The 22,179-nt window shown below is 43.2% G+C and overlaps 1 protein-coding gene and 1 long non-coding RNA gene across 5 annotated transcripts in view; both read left to right on the top strand.

Annotated features, from left to right (window-relative positions):
• LOC105474942 (dipeptidyl peptidase like 6) overlaps nt 1–22,179 on the top strand; it is a 1,161,442-nt gene that overhangs the window by 451,030 nt on the left and 688,233 nt on the right. The gene's annotated exons all lie outside the window — the stretch shown is intronic.
• The window catches only part of LOC139362678 (uncharacterized), a 74,494-nt gene that overhangs the window by 11,931 nt on the left and 40,384 nt on the right, over nt 1–22,179 (top strand). Inside the window, exon 1 of the long non-coding RNA XR_011621832.1 lies at nt 1–22,179. This exon is cut by the window's left edge and continues 11,931 nt beyond it. This is a non-coding gene — a long non-coding RNA (uncharacterized lncRNA).

The following is a 22,179-nucleotide window of genomic DNA, read 5'->3' as shown; positions in this document are numbered from 1 at the left end:
ACACAAGAGCCAAATGACTGTTTGATTTCACTAGAAAAATCTGTAAATCTGGTTATTGGATACTGTATAAAGGCATTTAATTCCGCAAATGTTAGCCCACAGAAATCTGTGTGCTGGAAGAGCTCCTTTAAATTTACAACAGGAGGAAAAATAGGTTTGCTTTTCTATATACTCTCTATTGTTAGTTACAATGACATGAAACAACCCAAGTTTGAATATTTAAGGGTAGCCACGATCATGAAAGGCAGCGTGATCCGACAGAGCTATGAACAGGATGTAAGAAATCCTGGTTTGATCCCGACTTTCCTATGGTTTTGCCCAAAGTGGTCACTTCTCCTCCCTAAGCTTCAGTTTTCTCACCTATAAAATGGGGGAAGAGGTTGTAGATGAAATCAGCATGATTCTGCATGTCAGTAGTACATTATTATCTCCTAGAAAGCTTTAAAAAAAAGCTTTTGATGTCGAGACTCTAACCCACTCTGATTCAGTCAGAGTCACAGTGGGTGAGGCCCGGGATATCCATACATGGTCGGTAAAGCTCGCCAGGTCGTTCTAATGGGCATCTGAAGTTGAGAACAGCAGAACCATCTGAAGGTCTTATCTGGCTCCAACATTCTGTACATGAAGATGCTAATGGCTCTTTCTCAATGTCGGAGCAGGATGCAGATTGTCTTGTGGTTGTGGTGGTTCTCTGGACTCTTCTGGTCCCGTGAAAAGACCAGGAGTGGAAGGCAGCACCACAGCAGATCCAAAGGCCATGAACGCCCCAGAATGACTTCCCAAGTTAGAAACTGTGAGTGCACCTGCTGTGGACAAGGCGTTCGGGAACCACTGACTTGTTAAGTCCTTCATGGGATATTTTTATTCTTAAGAGCAGTGAACTCTAGTTTCAAGGGGATGAAACAAGTGAAAATAATACTTTTCCCCCCAAATATATTTGTCTTGGCTACACCGAGGTCTAATCAGATGTTAGGTATACAAAGATTAATAAGACACAGTCCTTATCTTAATAAGACACAGTCCTTATCTTAAATTAATTTACAGTCTCGCAGGGGTGAGAGACAAATAGTAACTGTGTAATTTGGAGGTCTCTAAGTCTAATATTGCTAAGCTATGCAGTTTTCTAGTCTCAGAAACTTGGCTAATGAATTCAAAACTGGAAGGAGGACCCCTAACCTCATTATTTGCCCAGTTAAGGTAGTTGAGCTTTGTGAGTGAGCTTTTCATTATGCTTTCCATATTTCTTTGAAGCACAAAGGTATCTAATAAACCCACACAACCCCGCACCTGCACACATAGAGACTCTGGTATGCGAAGTGTTTACACTGATGTTCAACAAGCCTCTGTGTACTTAAATATGCAAACCTATATTTACATATTTTGGTAAAAGAACAAAATACAACAGGATACTTCATCAGTCATGACGCAAAGGTGAAAACCAATGTAAACTACTTGTGAACCTCTTATTCTATCCTTAAGCAGTTGGAGGCAGCTCATGTATTAAAATTATTGAGCCTCTGCATCCCGGATTTGTGTCAGAATCTATCCTCATCCAAGACTTCTTCTGACCAGGGAGAGAAACAATAGCCAGGGTGTTTGTGCCCTTTGCAGCTCTGACCAGGTGAGACTAGTTTTCTGTAGGTCTCCTTTTTGCGTCCTGTGGGAATCCCTGAAACCATTTTCTGCAGGCTGTTAGGAAGTAGGGAAGACTATTTTAAAATTGCTAATCCAAAGAGGAGGTAAGACGAGATCGTGATACCTTTTCCCCCAAAGGACTAACCACACAACCAACCAACCAGGATAGTTTAGTAGAAGAAGCATCAACAGTGCTACAAATCAGAATTTGAATTTGTATCTTTCCACAACCTAGCTATGTTTGCTTAGCCAAATTTCAACCTACCTGAATAAAATTTCCTCCAATTTAAGGTGAAGCTGGTAATACCAGTACATAGTGTTTAGGGGTGAAGATTAAATTTAATATTAATACTGTTTATACAGCAGCTATTAAAATAACTAGCACATAGTAGGTATTCAGTTGGTGGTGTCCAACATGGCTGATCACTGTCACGGGAGGCTGAGTGCACCACTTAGTAAGGTGTTTGCTCCTCCAACTCAGTCTCTGAAGTGGCTCTGTGTGATGTGGGAGAGGTTGTGGGTTTGCAGTGGTACATTTGGAAGAAGGAAAAATACTACCTCTTAGCCTCTTAATAGAGTAAATGGTGTCATTGCATAGACTCACATCATCCAGTTTTCCCTTCCCTCTCATGCCATGTCTCTGGGGATGAGACCAGCAAGGCTATCTCTGTATTTGAATCTCTCTTTGTGGTCTGGCTTGTGTTTCAGTGTATATCTTTCCACACAAACCAGATCAACTGCTTTCAGCTCTGGGAAGAAAACAAAGAAACAAAATGTGATGCAGTCAAACAGTTTAATTTCTCAAAGCTTTATGATTCAAATAACCAACGAACGACATTTTACAGTGAGTCATTTTGGTGTCCAGTAAAACCACCCATGACTTCTTCTTTGGCCTTGAATACCGTCCTTTTAGAGAACATTCTTAGTTTCTTTTTAACCAACGCTCAAAAATTATTAATTTGGCTCTTTATTCATGAACATTAAAAGCTGGAGGTTAATAAATATTTTATGATTGTAAAGCTCCAATGTGTATGTGATTGATATTGAGGGATAAAGAATTGAAAGCAAGAGAGTTCTCCTCTTTCCAGAATTTGCAAAATCAATGTAACTTGGGCTTTCACTGAAATACCAGGTGCATGACTAACACTGGCTAGAGCAGGTGCTCTCTGATGGGATGGCGCTGCCAGGAAACCCTGATGCTGCCCCCGGGAGGTCTCCAGGTGACTTCAAGCAATGCCTCTTTCCCTAGTCTTCCAGAGGAGGTTGGCTGGAATACCCAGGGGAGGAAGAGAGAGCGTTTATATAACACTACCAGCCCCTCTAGTGATGTCAAGATTTGAGAGAAGTATCTAGCAGCTCTTCCTTCTCAAAAGGTGATGGGTTCCTGGGCTACAATGTATTTTTGAAAAATCAGATCTCCATCTTGAATAATAAGCAGGCAAGTCTTTCTGTCCGTTAAAAGGTACTTAAGTACATGATTTAATTCGTATTATGTAATTTTTTTCTGCAAATATGTTCAGAAACTCAGCTGCAGTGTTGGTTTTCTTTGAAGCTTTTTTTCCCTTCCCCCTAGTGAACCAGAACAGAGTCTTGGAGCTTGCTATTGATTACGCAGATGGATGGGTCTTTCTGAGCTGGGAGAAGAGAACTAGGATAAATAGAGTCTATTTTTTTTTCCCCAAAAGCCTGAAAAGCACATGAATTCACCTTGTATTCTGGCAAGAGCTGTTCCTTCTTAAAGAAAAAAGAGCATTGAATAGGTTTTTCATAGGACGGCCCTTCAAATAACTACTCCTAGCCAACAAAATATTTTAGAAGCTTGCTTTGCCATGTGCTCTTGTAGAAACCTAGAAAATTTCTATTATCAGCTGTTTTCAAAGAAAATATTTATTTTCTTTTTATTTTATAAAAGGAAAAGTTAATTCATGAAATATAAATCAGTTCTCAGATTGGCTATTATGTGCTTAACAGCCAATAATAAAAGAGCAACTGCTGTCGATTGCAGAGAAAGTCAGTGAACAACTTTGTGTATCAGGGGTCTGTTGATAGCTTATTATTAGGGGAGTAATTTGCGAGGTGGAGATCCTATGCTCTGACTGCTGATGCCATTTTCTAGAAATGCTGCCTGAGCCAAGTCACTGACTAGCGGGGCTTGTATATGTGAAATACAAACATACTGGCCGGGCGCGGTGGCTCAAGCCTGTAATCCCAGCACTTTGGGAGGCCGAGATGGGCGGATCACGAGGTCAGGAGATCGAGACCATCCTGGCGAACACGGTGAAACCCCGTCTCTACTAAAAAAAAAAATACAAAAAAAAAAAAACTAGCCGGGCGAGGTGGCGGGCGCCTGTAGTCCCAGCTACTCGGGAGGCTGAGGCAGGAGAATGGCGTAAACCCGGGAGGCGGAGCTTGCAGTGAGCTGAGATCCGGCCACTGCGCTCCAGCGAGACAGAGCGAGACTCCGTCTCAAAAAAAAAAAAAAAAAAAAAAAAAGAAATACAAACATACTTGTAAGGTTTATGAATGGTTACATGGTCACAGACATCTTAATGGAAAGAAGACTGCTAATTATTGACATTGACGATGTAGAGAACACTTCTTTTGTAGGCAGATAGACTTATTAAGGTATCTTGAGTAGTTATTTAATCACCCTGTCTCCGTTGCCTTATCTATAAAATAGTGATAAGATTACTTATCCTGTTAAAATTTTGTGAGAAATAAATGAGATCATAAATGCAAAGTGCACACACAGGGCCTGTCACTCCTCAAAAAACGTTAGCTTCCCTTTTCCCCTCTGTGCACACCAGCCTGCATTTACCCGTCAGCTGGAGCATCTAGGCCAAGGATGTGTGTGCTCAGTGCATAGCTATTGAGTGAGGAATGGGTAGACGATTGATTGAATGAATGAATGAAGCTAGCTTATGTTCAATTAATGTCTATGTTAGCATTTAAGAGTGAACCCTGAGTCAGTTAGGAAGGCATTGAGTCTGTTTCTAACCAGGCTGCCTCATTGCTGGTATTAACATTATTATATTCCCTGAAAGCATCAGGAAAAGATTCTTTCCCATGTTGTTTCTGTTCTTACCTGGCCCTCTTTAGGAACATGAACTTCAGGTAGTTCTGGCTATTAGCCACTGTACATAGACATTGCATATGCATTGTTTGTTTTTCTCCTTTGATTGTAAGATTGCTCTTTGACTAAGAAAGTAGAGTATTTCCACTCTATAATTTATCGACTAAGGAAAGGAGGCAGGAAAAAAAAAACCACACACAAGACAAACATTTAACCTAAAGCTTTCAGAGGACCAGTGCTGGTGGATTTCTGTCTCTTAATGCTTGAGTATCTTCCTGTTTTAGCTGCACAAGTGATGAAAGTGAGGTGAAGGCTAATTTAAAGGCACCTTTTAGTTCAAGGTGCCTTGTCTTGGCAAAGATTTTAAGATGAAACAAGGTCTCCAGCTGAGCAGGCAGTTATCATTAAATTTCTTTTTCCCATTGGATTTCCATTTTTTTTCCCAATTGTCCAACGTCTTGATGGCATCACTGATTCCTCATGAAAATACATATTTTCTACTTGATAAAGCCACCTACATATAACTTTTCCCATCCTCCAAATCCCACAAACGTGACCCCTACTACAATTAGCTAACACCTAGTCACTAGTTAATCTGATAGACCTTCCAGTTCCTTCACTGCCTCTTGGTTCCAGGCATCACACCAGCACTGCGGAGGCAGTGAGTGCAGAGGCCTCAGTAAGAAGGCTTCCACTGAACTGAAAGCCAGGCATAGGGAATTTGTGTAAGAAAGCATAGTAAGGTGTGAGAATTGCCAGATGAAGACAGGGATAAAGTACTCTTGAAATATCCAAACAGAGCAATTACTTTTTCCCAAAAGGTGGGAGCTTGAGGAAGCCTACAAGAAGGAGATATTTCAACTAGATGCTTTTATAAATGAGCTTTTAAAATCCCCATATGGATCAAATGAATTCTAAGCGAAGAAAACAGTGTGGTCTGTGGAATAGAAATATGGAATTTTATAGAATCTCTTGCAAACAAGAATTATTTTACTCCAGCTAGTAAAGCAGGTGTTTGAAGCAGGTGGTGGGGACTTGGTGTGAGGGTGGTCGTCAATGAGGTCAGAGAAGACCTCAGGCTAGATGGGACATGTCCCTGTTGTAGGGAAGTCCAGAGCTAGTGAGCTGATGCTCATGCATCATTTCAAATAATAAAGGTGGAAATTAAGGCATGTGCTGTTCAGAAGGCTCAGTAAATAACATGTGGAGTGAATGCTTCCTGTATACATGTAGACTTAGGTAAGCAAAGCCTACGTTTCTTGGGCCTTTTCGCTTGCTGTTGCCGTGGAAGAGCCAACAAACTCTCTCTCAGTTCCAGCAGTCCTGGTTCGTGGCTATTGTCATGCAAATGTCAACACCAGATTGAAAATGTCAGAGTGGTTTTGCTATAAATAAAAAGTACATTAGACGTTTAGATTCTCTTTGGGATCTGTTAGTGAGCATTACCTGTGCGTGCAGACCTGTGCAGGACATCCTGGAAGTGACAGGAGAAAACAGCATTCCTGGGTGCAGTAGATAGCTTCCTGTCTTCACACCCTTCTCTAGATATCTGTCATATGATCTTCTACTCATATTTTTGAGGAAGCAAGAGTGGGATATCTGTTGGAGCCCCATTTGGGCAAAGAGTAAGTAGAGGGGCACAGTTTTGATGGAAGGCTGGAATGATGGATTACATTTTAATAAGGAGAGAAATTTGGTTGCAGGGATACGAGGGAGGAGGTTGAATGGAGGGGCAGCCAGGGAGGCTGAGTCTCAGAACCGTGGGGCCAGAACAGTGCCTGCAGGCGAGGGGTCTGCAGAGAATGGCAGCATGTTTGGAGTGCAGGTGAGGCAGGGGCATGGGGGCTTAGAGTGCTCTTCTTCTCGTAGTGGGCTCGCGTATGTGATGTCTCCCTGTGTTGGGAAGCCTGGGTGACAGGTAGACTGCCTGTGAAGGATGGGGAAAGAGATTCCTCACTTTAGTAGCACTATCAAGTTCAAGCACCAGTATGGAAATAGGAGGAAAGCAAAAGTGTGTGTTCTTCCCGGCTAAGCAGATTGTGAGAATCCCAGCATCCTTGCACACCCTGGGATGTGCTCACTACAGAGGGGTGGGCACTCGTCTCAAGGGCAAGACAGAATCAGGCCTTTTTGGATTGGAAGTGCAGTTGGTGCCACACTGGCAAAATAGCAACTCTTTTCCTAAAGGAACATATTGTGCCCAATTTTAATTAGCTCTGATGAAGTCTAGGAAAATGGGTGACTCATCAGAGAAGCTGTTAAACTTCAGAGAAAAACTGCCTATAGCCCCCAAGATATTCCTTACTTTGACAAAATTCTTATTTTTCCTTAAGTGTTTGTCACTATGAAACCCATCCCATTTCCAGGTACCATCACTGTTGGTGTAGTTTGAAAAAGCAACACATTTCCTGTGGTAAGGGCAGCTTATGTGTGTTTGCAGGTGAAAGCAAAGAGACACAAAAATCTAGATGTCAGAAAGAAAATATAACCGGAGGGTGAAATAGAAGGGAATTATAAAAATCAAGATGAAATGGTAATGAATCATATGCATATAATTCTTTTTATCTTTTTGACCCGCTTTATTGAGATATTAATGGCATACAACAGATTGCACATATTTTAAAGTGCACACATTAATAAGCTTTGGTGTGTGTATACATCCAGAAACCCACCCTTCAATCAAGATGCTGAATGTGTGTGTCTCTCCTGAGAGTTTCCTCCATACCCTCTGTGGCACCTCCCCTCGCTCCTCCCAGACAGCCAGAGATGCCCTTTCTGCCACTGAATGTGTGCGTTTCCTAGAACGATACATAAATGGAACCATATAGGACGAATTCTTTTTTGTCAGGCTTCCTTCTTTATCCCTTCTAATAGGTGTGTAGCAATATCTCATTGTGGTTTTGTTTGCACTTCCCTAATGAGAAACGCCGTTGAAAAGTTTTTCATGGACTTATTTGTCTATCCTCTATCTTCTTTGGTGAAATACCTGGTCAAATCCTTTGTCGGCTGTATAATTGGATTTTGTTTTGTTTTATTTTGTTACCATTGAATGTTGAGAGTTTTAAGAACTATATTCTGGATATAAGTCCTTTGACAAATAAATCATTGGCAAATATTTTCTCTTACACTGTAGCTCTTCTTTTCTTTCGTTCTCTTCACAGTATCTTTTGGTAAATAAAATCCCTCATTTTGATGATGTCCGGTTTGCCAATTGGTTCTCTTATAGATTATGCTCTTGGTGACTGCCTAGGAAGTCTGCCTAACAGGGTCACAAGGCTTTCTTCTATCTTCTAGAAGTTTTAACATTTAGGTCTGTGGTTCATTTTGAGATAATTATATACTGTATGAAGTACGGTTGAAGTTCATTTTTTCTGCATATGCATATCCAGTTGTTCCAATACCATTTCTCAAAGAGATGATCCTTCCTCCTTGAAATATGGCAGTAACAAATAAAGCGCATGTGATATAAATGACTTGCAAAGCCACACTTTCAACCTGCATTAGGAATGGACAGTTACAAGGGCCGCTCCAGGAGCCCACCTGGAGGAGAAAAGAAACTGCCGTTGGCCGGCAGCCTGTTGGGTAAACCATGTCAGGCTGCATTCAGGGATGCTCTTCTGTGGCACTGATGGGATGACTCCAGGAAGTCTACGTGGAAGCACCACGAAATGTGGAGGAAGGTGGCACTAGACACTGGAGGAGGGACCGCATGACCTCCATCCAGGTGCCAAGTAATTACAGTTGAGATGATTTCCCTGCCTCTACTAACCCAAATTCACCCACATTTGTTGTCCACGTTGTTGTTAGGTGATGTTTCCAAAAAACAAATTCTATTATGCCACTCCTTTGGAAATTTCCTAGGAACCTCAGGTAGGTCCTTCTTCTTCAGAGTTCTAGAGGACAGCAGTGTGTCCTTGCACTCCCTGCCATGTTCCACTGGGACCCTGTGTTCAGCCCTGCTTTCCACCTGTGCCTCTTTCTTACATGCCTTATGTGAGGGATGCAGCCTTTCCCTTTTTCAGTTTGGCAAACACCTTCTTCCTTTACAAGACCCTCTCTGAAAACATCTCATGTGCTCCTGTTGGTATTAGCCCCTCTCACTTTGTGCCACCAGATCCGTTTCTATCTCTAAATATCACTTTCGTTCCATCAGATAGAATAACTGTTCTTCCTCTCCTCTCTGGTCTGTGTTTTCCCACAGAGCTGTGATGGATGCCGTTAGATCTGCTACAGCTGGAATGTAATCTTGCATGAAATAAGAACTTACAAATGGGCCGGGCACGGTGGCTCACGCCTGTAATCCCAGTACTTTGGGAGGCCGAGGCGAGTGGATCACTTGAGGTCGGGAGTTGGAGACCAGTCTGGCCAACATGGTGAAACCCCGTCCCTACTAAAAATACAAAAATTAGCTGGGCACGGTGGTTCACACCTGTAATCCAAGTTATTCAGGAGGCTGCAACAGAAGAATCACTTGAACCCAGGAGGTGGAGGTTGCAGTGAGCTGAGATTTTGCCACTGCACTCCAGCCTGGGTGATAGAGCGAGACTCTGTCTCAAAAAAGCAAAACAAAACTCACAAATGTCCATTTAGTGAATGAGTAAAGGAATTCAGTGAATTTGTGTGTTATTCATACTCATCTTAATTTCATGGAGTTTTTATGAAAAGGATGATGACCTTCAGCCATGGGGAGCATCACACTGCCTCCTTTCAAGGACCACCTGGGGTCCCTGGTCCTGAGCCAGTTCCCCCAAAGGCATTTGACTTAGATTAACCTGAGAACATCGCTGTCATCATCCCTCAGCCCTGCTCAGAAAGCTGCAGGGAGCCTTCACCCTTTCAGGACCCAGGCCAAGCTCCCCAGGCTGGCTTTATACATCCTGTAACAGAAACTGGCCCTATCCCGTTTCCACTTAATCGACTCTTCCCCATGGGATACTCTCCTTAATTAAAATTCATGTGTACCCCCTAATAAGCCTATATATTCCTACTTCCGTGACTGCACAATGAAATGCTCTCAGATTCAAGTAAAATCTCCCTTCTCCTCTTTAGTCTCCAAGTTTCTATGTTTGGGGTTCTGAGTCTTTTCTCTCATAAAGTCTCCCGTTCTGAATTTCCTGCCTCACTGCCCATTGAACGTGTGACCAGACACTGCTTTGTGTATTGAGTTTGATGGTGTAACTAGATGGTGCATATTTCTGCAACCCACGGCACAGTCTGGCGAATTGCAGTCTTCATTCATTGATATTGTAAGCAGTGAACTTGCGTATGGGGAAAGTTTATTGAAAGTCAAGCAGAAGATATGTAAAGCTCTAACTACAGAGAGTGATGATTTATTCAGAGAAATAAGAGAATCCATGGGGAATACCAGACTGTAGCTTCCTTGTGGACAAGAAGCATTCATGTGCCTCTGTGTGCTCTGTGCCCCCTCCCCCTAACTAGATCCCTACCCTTGCCCTAGCTTGGTGCCTCGATACCATGCGTAGATGCAGACACTACAGAGATGCCTTCCATCTCCTCATGTATATTCAGGTGGAAGACCTTCCCTCGAACACTGGTCATCAGAGAGTGCTCCTGATTTTGCTTTTGCAAACAAGAGGTAGTCCAGCTTGGAAGAACATCCAACAGCTTCCCTGAAATTCGTCTGTTCTCCACTTCCCGCTCTTGACTGTCATAACAAAGGACAGTTGTAGGTGGTGCCCACTGACCCAACTCAGTCAGCTTTATCTATTGGCAATAAGGTAGTAGAAAGAAGGCCTTTTGACATATTAATATTTCCTTGCCAAGATGCTCATTTGTTCTTAATAAGAATCAATAATGTTCAATTAATATAGATTATCCACTAGTAGTTAATTTAGAATGTCGTTGCTTTGCAGTTCATATCCTAACCCACCTGATCCTAACAGCATCCACCTGGGAGTCTAGATCGTTAGGAAGGAGAAGAGCAGAGAACCTAACTGGTCCACCTGGAAGACCTCGAATTTCATTCCAGCAGGAGCGGCCCATTCAGCAGAGGGCCTCCCTCCCACAGCAGCTGCTGGGAATCACTCTCTCTGATGACATCATTGTCATCTGGGCAGGGAGCAGAACCATTTTGGGTTTTCCTATCCATTCAGTGCTCCCACTGAGGTCTTGGAGTATGGCCCAGATGGCTGTAGATGTGCAAACTTACGATCATCCTGGAGCACACGGCCCTGTGTCATATGGATCCTGCTTGATGTGTAGATAGTGCATTATTTTCCTACTTGAGCTCTTTCCTTTTCTGGGTACGTAGACACGGTTGCCTTGAGGCTTAGTCACCCTTCGCCCATTCTGTCTTACTAGTATAGAGGGGTGAGAGACTGGACAAAGGGGCCCTCAGTGTACTTTCACTTCACATATTTTATTTTATTATTTTTGAGATGGGGTCTCACTCTGTTGCCCAGGCTGGAGTGCAGTGGTGTGATCTCTACTCACTGAAACCTCCGCCTCCTGGGTGCAAGCGATTCTCGTGCTTCAGCCTCCCAAGTAACTGAAATTACAGGTGTGTGCCACCACATCTGGCTCATTTTTTTGTATTCTTAGTAGAGATGGGGTTTCACCCTGTTGGCCAGGCTGGTCTTGAACTCCTGACTTCAAATGATCTGCCTGCCTCGACCTCCCAAAGTGCTAGGATTACAGGTGTGAGCCACCATGCCCAGCCTCACTTCATATATTTCAAATTTATTCCAGCAGTCTAAGCATTATACAACTCTGGTTAGATAATGAAGGTCATGATACATCTAGAAGGTTACAGATTTCAACTAGATCAACCATTGTTATACAGACGTATGTGCATGTGGACATCAGAGGATTCAGAACCTCTCTCCTCTGTTTTGTAAATTGACCTTCAGGCTCTCAGGAATGAGTCTTGGCCTTGGATGAGGGCCTGATGAGGATGGGTTGAGTTGGTAAAACCCGGCTGTTTATTTTAGTTGCCAGTCCGTCTGAGCCCACAGCCCCGTTTCCTGCCTTTCCCTGGTATAGCCCTTGAATGCAATCACAGTTTCTGTTGATCATCATGACAGTCCTCCCAAATCCTTTCTTCATACGTCTATTCACCTGGGCTATTGGTTTACTAGGGTGTTTTCTTTGTTTTTGGAGGATTTGCCCAAATGTGGGGACACCTGGCAGGAGACAGCAGCTGGGGTTCCTTGAGGCCGCTTAGTGCCCTGGCCCCTGAGGCCCCTGAGTCAAGTCCTCACGTTCCCTTTTATTTCCTTCTCCCCTAATTGCAAGTTGTCAGGAGTTTCAAATGCTCATCAACTTTTGGAGAAGGCTTGTGGGCTGTTTTCAGGCTATTCAGCTCCAAAGGCTGTATGGAGATAGGTGTGGGTTATCCCGAGCGTCCCTGCTCCGCCTCATGTTGTCACTCATCCATTTTCAGTAGGCACCGCTCCTAAAATGCACATGAATATTGATGCTGTTTCATCCAAGTTATTTTCCTTTGTACGTTGTCTCACCTGGTTTCCACTATTCCCTATTAACTAGGTAGGACTCATTATTTTGGACAATTGATTTGCTTAAGGGACTTCGGGCAAACTTCATTGGTAGCTGAGTTAGGTAGCTGAGTTAGAAGTATACATTTTGTTCATTTATTTGCCCATCCTTTAGATATTCATGAATAATTTGCATAGGAGCCTAGCACTGAGTTAATAAGAAAAATTAATCTCATGGCATCTGTACTCTCAGCCACTTTTTTTTTTTTTTTTTTTGAGATGGAGTCTTGCTCAGTCACCCAGGCCAGGGTGCGGTGGTGCGATCCTGGCTCACTGCAATGTCTACCTCCTAGGTTGAAGTGATTCTCCTGCCTCAGCCTTCTGAGTAGCTGGGATTGCAGGTGCCAGCCACCATGCCCAGATTTTTTGTGCTTTTAGTAAAGACAGGTTTTCACCATGTTGGTCAGGCTAGTCTCTAACTCCTGACCTCAAGTGATCCGCCTGCCTCAGCCTCCTAAAGTGCTAAGATTACAGGCTTGAGTCACCATGCCCTGCTTTCTCAGCTACTTTAAAACAAATAACAACAAAAAACTCCTGATTGTCAGTGCAGAGCCCTGCCCGTAATGCCTGAACTCAGGCTGCTGGGCTTAGCAGTTTCCTGAACCCCAGCTGCACAATGGAATAACTTAGAGCTTTTAAGAAAGAAAGAAAACATAATAATACCAATTCAAAATCAAACACTCACACACACACCAGTCACATATGGTAGATTCTTCTTTAATCAGTCCAGGGTGTGGCTTGGCTTTGGAAGGTTTTTTCTTTCTGGCTCTTTTTTTTTAAACAATTTTTACTGATGCATAATCGATGCATATAGTTTGGGGGTACATGTGATAATTAAATACATTCATATAATTTGTAAAGAGCAATTCAGAGTACTTAGGATCTTCATTGCCTTAAATATTTGTCTTTATGCTAGGAACATTCAAATGATTCCCTTCCAGCTATTTTGAAATGCACAGTAGATGATTGTATGCTGCAGCCAACCTACTGATCTATCGAACGCTAGTGTACAACTGAGGGTGAGAACCGTTGGGTAGAAATTGGAAGACCTGGGTCTTAATAACCACTGAGCTGCTAGGGAAAAGGTTTGAGGGGCATTTGCTAACACAAATGCTAAAGGCCAGCACTAAAAACTACCCAGGCCATTCTTGGGCATTTTTGTCTTAGAAAATGTCAAACAGCCATGACCTCGTGATTTCTGTCTCATGTGAGGACCCTGAAGAATACGTTAGTGCTCCTGAATTAGGTTGTATATATTGTGCTTTTTTTTCTCTTGAGTTTTCTTTGGAAGAATAGTGAATGATTAAAAGAAAAACAAAGCAGTACATTATTTTAGAACATGGAAATGCAAGGTAGCAGAATGTCTGACACAGAATGTTCGCCCCACCTAGACACCAGCTGTGAAGCTCTGTATTAATTGAACAAATGCTGTCCAAGAAAGCAAAACTTCCTAATCTGTTCTGATGGTCCTCAATGTAAGATTGGTATAGAATCTTCTTAGAATTGGTTTCCTTAAAAAAAAAAAAAAAAATGTGGTCTTCTCTTCCCCACCCCCCCAAAAATGGCATCCCTTTGAGATTAATGCAGGAAGCAGAGTGCATGGTGGAACTTGTCCCTCTGAATCTTCTGACATGGTCAAGTTTCATAACCAACAGCAGAGATCCAAACTTGCATTGTAGTTGCAGGTGGTGGGGAACGGATTGCCTTTTTTTTTTTTTTTTTTTTTTTTTTTTTGAGATGGAGTTTCCCTCTTGTCCCCCAGGCTGGAGTACAATGGTACAATCTCAGCTAACTGCAACCTCCACCTCCTGGGTTCAAGCGATTCTCCTGCCTCAGCCTCCCAAGTAGCTGGGATTACAGGCGCCCGCCACCACACCCAGCTTATTTTTTGTATTTTTAGTAGAGACAGGGTTTCACCATGTTGGCCAAGCCGGCCTTGAACTCCTGGCCTCAGGTGATCCACCCGCCTTGGCCTCCCAAAGTGCTGAGATTACAGGTGTGAGTCACCCCGCCCGACCGGAATTGCCCTTTAAAAGTGAATTTTTCTAGGCAATTGAAGATTGTTAAAAGCAGGTTAAGGCTTACGCCTACCTAAAACATTCATTCCAATTAGGGCCTCATCCACATTTAAATTCTGGATTCTGAAAACCCTTCGCTCCTAAATAAGAAGATATTGGGGCAGCAGGTCCCATGCGGGACGGTGGAGGCTGGCTGCGTGCAGTGAATCAGTCATTTCTGTTCCCTCTAGTGTATGCCTAAGGTACGGCTGCAGATGGATCCGTAGGAAACAGAGGCTCCAAGAATAGCAATTAGTAAATCCGTGATCCGTGTGTCATGGTTCTATTGAAAGGAAAGTGTAACCACATCAGCGGGACTGCATACCATTGAAAAGAGCTTCTCAATCAAAAACCTAAATGCATGTCCTGACAGCATCACTTAAGAACTCTGAAATCTTGATCCAATTACCTAAACTTCCTAGATCTGTTTGTTGTTGTTGTTGTTAAATGGTTGCAATAATTCTTGTATCACAGAGTCACTCCAGAGATTAAATAAGGCAGCACATCTCAAACATTTACCAATTTTTGTTAAATTAGGACCTTTTTCAGCCACTATAGTTAGTAGTACCTAAAAGTGGAGCTAGGACTAGTTTTCTTGGAGTGAGTTTTGGGAATTTAAATAAGTGAATGGTGTGATGGAGTTTGGAAGTGATAAAGCACTATATAAAATGTTCATGCATTTCCCAAATGTCCATGGCGTGAGTCCTGCGTTCCAGACGCCTGGTGTGTTCTGGGAATGCAAGACTGGCCGGACACTGGGTGTCTCCTCATAGAGTTTACAGTCAGTTAAGAGCGCCACATGCAAATGCATGTATTGAAATAGATCCACTGGAGGGGTAAAAATACAGTAACAATAAGGGGACAGAGAGGAAAACAGACAACCACAGCCAGCTCCTACCAGAACAGTGGTAAGGATGCCGAACACATTCATACATTTCTGTGAAAATGCCAGCCCTTCCATTTCATTTTGGTTAGTAATAATCACATTTTTTGGCAAGACTTCCCTCCCCCAATTTCCTGCTACTCTGCACTTCACATTCACCAAAACCCTGTTAGTTTCCCCCAAACCGGATGGATTCCACTCCTCCATCCCCCTGCACCTTTCCAGGCAGCTTCCTTCAGGGCTCACCCACACCTGGAGTTCATCGCCAGTTATTACATCTGCATGTCGGCTCCTGTGAACCCATTGCCCCCTCCTACCACAGGCCAGGGCCACTGGGCCCTGTTAGTTCATGGCCCCTCCATTCCCCGGAATCTTCTTCCACACACAGGGGTTTTTAACATGCTTCTTTCCTTCCATGACTTGAGCCTCTTTCAGGCAAATAATAAAGGCATTTTGTCTGAGTCCCCAGAGCTGAGCACAGAACCTGGACTATATTAGGCCTTTAATTTTTTTCCAAATATCAGCTAACAGGCACAGGCAGGCATACACATACACGAAGCATTTTTTTTTTTATCTGATGGGGACACAGGCCAGGGTTTGACTTAGGAGTACACCATAAGGATTGACAATCAGGACATTAAGGCAGATAACTGTGGGTTCAAGTTCTGATTTTGCCACTTACTAAGCAGTGACCTTGAATAAATTACTTAAATTAAGATTTTCCTCCTCACTTGAAAATGGGGATAATAAAAATCATAATAATACACTTTGGAGAGTACTGGATATGGAAATGAGATAAAGTTGGCTCATGCCCGGCATATGAAGTTTGCAGCTATAGCATTTAGAGTGCATGTGGCTGCTGATGCGTTGATGCATGAAGTTGTACAAATACAGGTGGGCAGTGGAATACGGAGACAGGGATCCCATAACCCAGGCTCAAAGCCCCATTACTGAAGGAATGCTTACCTTGGCCTGAATTTTCCAGTGTCCTCTACATGCCACAGGCAGAGCCACCACCCAGAGTTGAAGCCATCTGAAGGTGACATGCTGCAGCCTTGTCCTTGCAGGTCATTCTTCAGCCTCCTGACCTCTGCTCAGAAGCCTGTCTGTGCTTATGGACTGGGCTCTGCACAGCTGTCACATCCTATCGCTGCCCCTCCAGGTTTGCAGTCAAAGACCACAGCAGAGATGAGGCGTAATGAAGGACAGACACACCCAACTGAGGACCAAGCAAGCGACAAATCCTAATACAGATGTGCGATGTGTGCGTGTAAGGGCAGGAGAGCAGGGGAGAATTGGAGGAAATAGCTGCGACCAAAAGCGAAGAAATAATAAGACTGCTGGAAGAGAGGCCTCTCTCCTCTGATCTGTGAGGCCGTAGTGCTGTGGAAGTCCCTGCTCTAGAGACAGGTTGGCGGATATTTGTCCAAACTGCAGCTCACACCGGTAACCCCGTTTCCCTCCTCAAGTCATCTACATTTACTTTGCCCCGGTTTCCTATAAGAAGATAGAGGCAGTAACCACTACTTTTGTGTGTGTTTGTGAAAATGATACATTATAGAGAAAGGATCTATTAAAAATAGAAGTGCTTAATATATAGTTGCGATTGTAAGTGGATGTCAGAGGAGCTGTTACGATATATCCCAGAAAGTGAGCCCTGGGAAGGCGCCGATTTTCCGATTTTCCGTAGCAATCCTGTTTCTGCTTTACAGTTGCTTCCTCTTATGTGCATTTACCTGCCTGGTCATCCTGCAGGGCAGTGCCACCTGTGTAGCAGTGTGTGGCATCCAGGAACAATGTCCACATGATCGGTGTCAGGCAAACAGTGGCTTGGGCATCCTCACCATTCTATCTCCAGTCGCATCTGTGGACAAAATGCCCCCTGGAAAGTTGAATAGAGATTGCTTCAAATGGGCCAAGTATGCATTAGTGGGGAACTAAACTGCTTTGACAGCTCCTGTGTCTCCTGGATGGGAAGTGGGGAGGGAGTCATGGAGTTTTAATCTCATCCTTTTTGTGGCACTGGGCACGCCACTCAAGATCCCTGCTTATTTCCAGCTTATAACACAGAATGAGAAGCCATTCACCTTTTGTGTGGAGTGATGCTGGGAAGAATTAATTATTCAATGACTTAAGGGTGCTTCTGATATCAGAAGAACCCATTCTCATCATCGGCCTCCCCTCCCCAGCGTGAACACATGGCAAACCTGAGGCTCATTGGAAGGGACGCTGCTCAGACCTGCGAGCCCCATTTCCATGGGCAGGTGAAATGCCACACGACTGGCGACACCCTTGCGGCAGGTCGTGGGCAAGGTTAAGTAGGGGAAAAGTGTGTTTCTTTTCTGTGGCAAGATTTATTCTATAGGAGAGCTCATACTTTGTCTGGAAGCAGGAATAACCCAGGACTGCTCTTAACTAGCTTGATGACCATGTGTGTATGTGTCTCTATGTGCGTATGTGTGTGTTCATATGTTTATACCATATATATGGATATATGTATACTCTGGAACTCATAGTATATACAGTTATAACCATTGTTTAATCATAAGCTGAATATGCATGAGTCACTCTTTCCTGCGCTGAACTCTGTTTTGTCTGTCACAGGCATTAGATGATGGCTTAGATCATAGCCTGCTCCAATCTTTACATTTTAATAAGCACCTTTTCTCAATGCCACTCTGATACACCCACTGGTCCTTCATTAGTCATTGCTGATATTATTTCTCTCTAAGTGCTTATTCCTCCATTTTAAATAACAACTCCAATGCGGTTTTTATTTCCTGCTTTTTTAATTAAGCTTTGTATTTTGAGATAATTGCAGAATCACATGCACTTGTAGGAAGTAATTCAGAGAAAGCCCTTGTACCCTTTCCCCAGTTTCCCCCAGAGGTAAAACCCAGGACATTGACATGGATGTAGTCACGATACAGGACATTTTTGTCCTCACAGGTCCTCTCCTGTTGTCTTTACGGTCACACCCACTCCCGCCCAGCCCTACCCTTCCTGAACCCTGGCAACCACTAATCCGTTCTCATTTCTATCATCTTGTCATTTCATGTAGTTAAATAAATGGAGCCATACGTGTGTAACCTTTTGGGATTGGCTTTTCTTCCTCTTGGCATATTTCTCTGAGGATTATCTATATACACTGACATGGTTTCAATCTTGGAGGAATCCTGAGTCTGAAATCCTAGAGTCAGAGTCTGATGATTTCAAAGCTGGACAGTTCCCTTCTTTGAGTGACAAGGACCTGAAGGCTGAGAGACGTGAGGTGCCATGCCCAGGGATCATCTGTGGCACAGCCTGAGCTCACAGCAGAGACCCGGCCTCCAGGCCCGGAGCACTCCTCTGCCATGAGGTCTTTTACAATAGAGACAGGGCAAAGCTCTTTTTAATTCCAACAAACCTAGAATTGTTAAAAAAAATTAATTACTAAAAACTCTCGAGATGCCCTCTTACTGCCAGCCACAAAGGGTATTCTGAGCCATCCCAGCCTTCGTGGGCACTGGAGCAGCTGTGGCCTCTCTTGCTCTTGCCTGTGTGTGCAGGAGCAGGCACAGGTGGGCTCAGGCTGATGCCCCCAGACCACCCTCAGCCTCTGACCCTTGCCTGAGGCCGGCCTCCACACCATGATGCCATCCAAGGAAAGGCATCTCCTTAATGCCTCTGAGAGTTCCATTTGTAAACATTTTTGAATGAAGGTCTCTAAAGAAGCAGCCAAAGGGCAGGATGTCCACAGCACAAAATAAGACATCTTCCTTACGCTCTCTCTGACCAAAGTCCTCAGGCTCACACAGCCGGCCCTTCCCTCTCTTCTTCTCTTCGTTCCCCTGAAAGAATATCCCAGCCTGTATCGACCAGCACCGTGGATCCCATCAAGATTTCTGCAGGTCCTTGGCCCTTGTTCTCTGAACCTCTGTGCTCTCTTACATAAATTAGCAACCTCCTCTGGCATCTCTAAGCCTGTGTGCCACCCATTCCCCTTGTCCCATAGCACAGGCAGCACAGAGGCAGGGCCTGCCAGAGGAAGCAAAGAAGGGAGAAGCCTTAAATTCCTGTCCTTGAATATGCTCTTGCCCCAGGCACATTGCTAATCAGGGGACATAACAGCTCACAAAGCAACCTTTTCACGTACCTGAGAAACCCTCCCAACGTGTCCAAGCCCGTAGAGCTCAGTCACTTGACCTTTCTTCACTATGACCTCACCTACCTGGGCCCTCACGAATCCATTCAGATAATCATAAGATTGTATCAAGTTGACCACTTTCTCAGTGCATTCTCTTTTCTCATCAATATATCAGAAATCTTTGACATGCCCTAGAAAAAAATGCATGTGATAAGGGGTTTTACTGTAGAGCGATGGAAATGTTTTGGAACTGGATGGAAGTGGTGGCTGCACAATGTTGGGAACGTACTAAATCAATGACATGGAATTGTTCACTTTGAAACGGTTAATGCTATGTGATGTGAATTTCACCTGCCTGCATTATTTTTAAATGCACATGGGGTCACCTCGAAGGTGAAGTGCCTAGTCTTCTATCAGACATGAGGTGTAGCTAGAGCATTCATGAAGATACGCAAGGAAGGGCTGAGAAGAGCAGTAAGGTGAGGAAAGGAAAGGGCGCCGAGGCGCTCCCGTGCTCCACGCCAGCCCCTTAGATAGCTGGAGACACAAAAGTGGGGCCTTTGCATATCCAGATTTGAAGAATTTTATGAGGGCATTATCAAGATGAAAATGTATAGCATGTTGTTGGCAAAGCCACATTAATACACCCACATAGCACACATGTAAAAGTTCTAATGACTGGTGCTTTAAAATCCAGGGCTTAATACAAGCAACTCAAGGTGATCAATTTAACTGTGAAAACCCAGTCGTATGCATTTCCTGACATTTTGAATTTGTAATTGTAATGCCATTTGTTTCTATGTAGTAAAAGAGTGCAATATTTGGAGGATGCATATTTTTCTTTTAGATTTTATATATTTATCAATTGGCATGACCTTAAAAAAACATCTAGCATTAACACCAAACATATACAAGTGTTGTATTTAATGTCAGCGCACCTAAGTCAGGCCAATCAGACTACTTCACCTGTTTGGCTCTCCAAAGGCTTTTGACAAATATAGCTTATCTTTCACGAACACCTCTGTAGATCAAGAGGCATTGTCTACTAAGGCTGCATTGTTGCTTAGGGCCTCGAAACTTTGTATGGTAGTTTTCAATTTGCAATAAATCAGTTACAGCTAGAAGTAAGATGCTTTTCACTCTAACTACAAAACAAGCTTGATTTTAAACAAACTCTAAAGCAAGATACAGAGTATATCCAGAAGATATCTTCCAATACATACTATCTTTTTATAAATGAAGAAACAGAACCCAGAGAATCTTTTTTTGAAAGGAATTTGAAGAAGAAATACTTTTTTTAAAGTAGAAGGATATGGTGGCTCAGGCCTGTAATCCCAGCTACTCGGGAGGCTGAGGCAGGAGAATCACTTGAACCTGCGAGGCAGAGGTTGCAGTGAGCCAAGATCGTGCCACTGCACTCCAGCCTGGGCAACAGAGCGAGACTCTGCCTAAAAAAAAAAAAAAAAAAAAAAGTAGCCTCTATTTTTAAGAATATGTGTATTCAAGGTTTTTACATATAATTGGATACTTCTAATTACATATCACTTGTTTTTTATTCCTGTGATATGACACAGAAAACAGGCATTGGTTACTGGTTCCTCGTTATTTAATAAAATAAAGAAAAATAAACAACCTCTATAAGTGTTTACTAACTTGTCAAAGCAAGCCTTGATTTCCGGCAGTCACTTAGGGAGGAAAGAGGCCCTGGAACTCCGGACCCCATAATATCAAAAACTTTCTTTACTGGAATGCCTCATAGTATTTACAGAGATCCAGAAATGGAGGCTGCAAAAATTATTACTAGGTAAGAGTTGGCTAGAGAAAAGAAAGCATTTCCTTGGCCAAAAATAGAGCTGAACTCTCCTTGCTGTTGCCAGCATTACACCATATACATTTCCCCCAGTATATGAAGAGCCCTTCGCAACCAAAGACAGCCAGGGCTTCGCAAGGTCCAGACGCCCCGCTGACTCATCCCATCTGCAGCGTGCGAAGTGCTGTTTGTCACTGCCTAGTCATATTCCACTCTGCCCAACAGAATAAATATTAAGTAAGTGCTATGTACTTACATAATTTGCAGAATTGATCGGCTGACTTAAAAGCTTGAATCCCCAACAAAAGAAAATGGAGTGCTTTGTGCAAATGTTAAATGCACAGTTTAATTGGCAATTGTGCATTAGAAACCTATTGTAAAACGATCACAGTTTTGAGGGGACGCTCCAGATAGCACAGTCAGGGAAATAAGTTTTCATCTTTGGCATTAAACAATCAGGTCTTGGAATTGAAGTAAGAAAAAAAAACAAAACAACAACAAAAAAAAACGAGGCAGCCTCAGTCTGGATCTCTGTCTCACTAGAATATAACTTTCTTCCTCCTACACTCTGCCTCCTAAATCAGAATTTAGAACATATTAAATATGTAGGCTTTAAAGATTCTTTCCTTGCCTAAATAATTCATACACGTCTTGCAAACTGTTAAATATCAAAGAAACACACGCACACGGGCACACACACTCAGAGCATTTTATACCAATGATTTCCACCCCCCAAAAAAATTTAAGAAAGTGCTCAGCAGGAAGTTACAGTTGTCAAGTCCCCTCCAGTGGAAACTTGAAGAAATGTGTTGTATTTGTTTCAGTGAGGATCTGGGTGGAGAGTTCGCCATCTTGATTCAGGTAACAAAAAGAGGTGAGAGATACCTGTGGTCCCGAGGAGAATTGTTAGACTATTAGACTTCCCTTACATGCAAAGGTTGTCTCAATAGCGAAAACATGTGTGTCATTTCAGCCTATTCAGTGCATTCTATAGCACCTGCTAGAACATATATCCTCCTTTTCTTTCCACTTAAGTCCTACATTTACATAAAGGCTACCGGAGGGTTCCGTGTTGAAGCAG

The sequence above is a fragment of the Macaca nemestrina genome, chromosome 4 (genome assembly GCF_043159975.1).
Source record: "Macaca nemestrina isolate mMacNem1 chromosome 4, mMacNem.hap1, whole genome shotgun sequence".
NCBI classification, from domain to species: domain Eukaryota; kingdom Metazoa; phylum Chordata; class Mammalia; order Primates; family Cercopithecidae; genus Macaca; species Macaca nemestrina.
The sequence above is the reverse complement of the archived record's forward strand: the minus strand, read 5'-3'. Positions and strand labels throughout refer to the sequence as shown.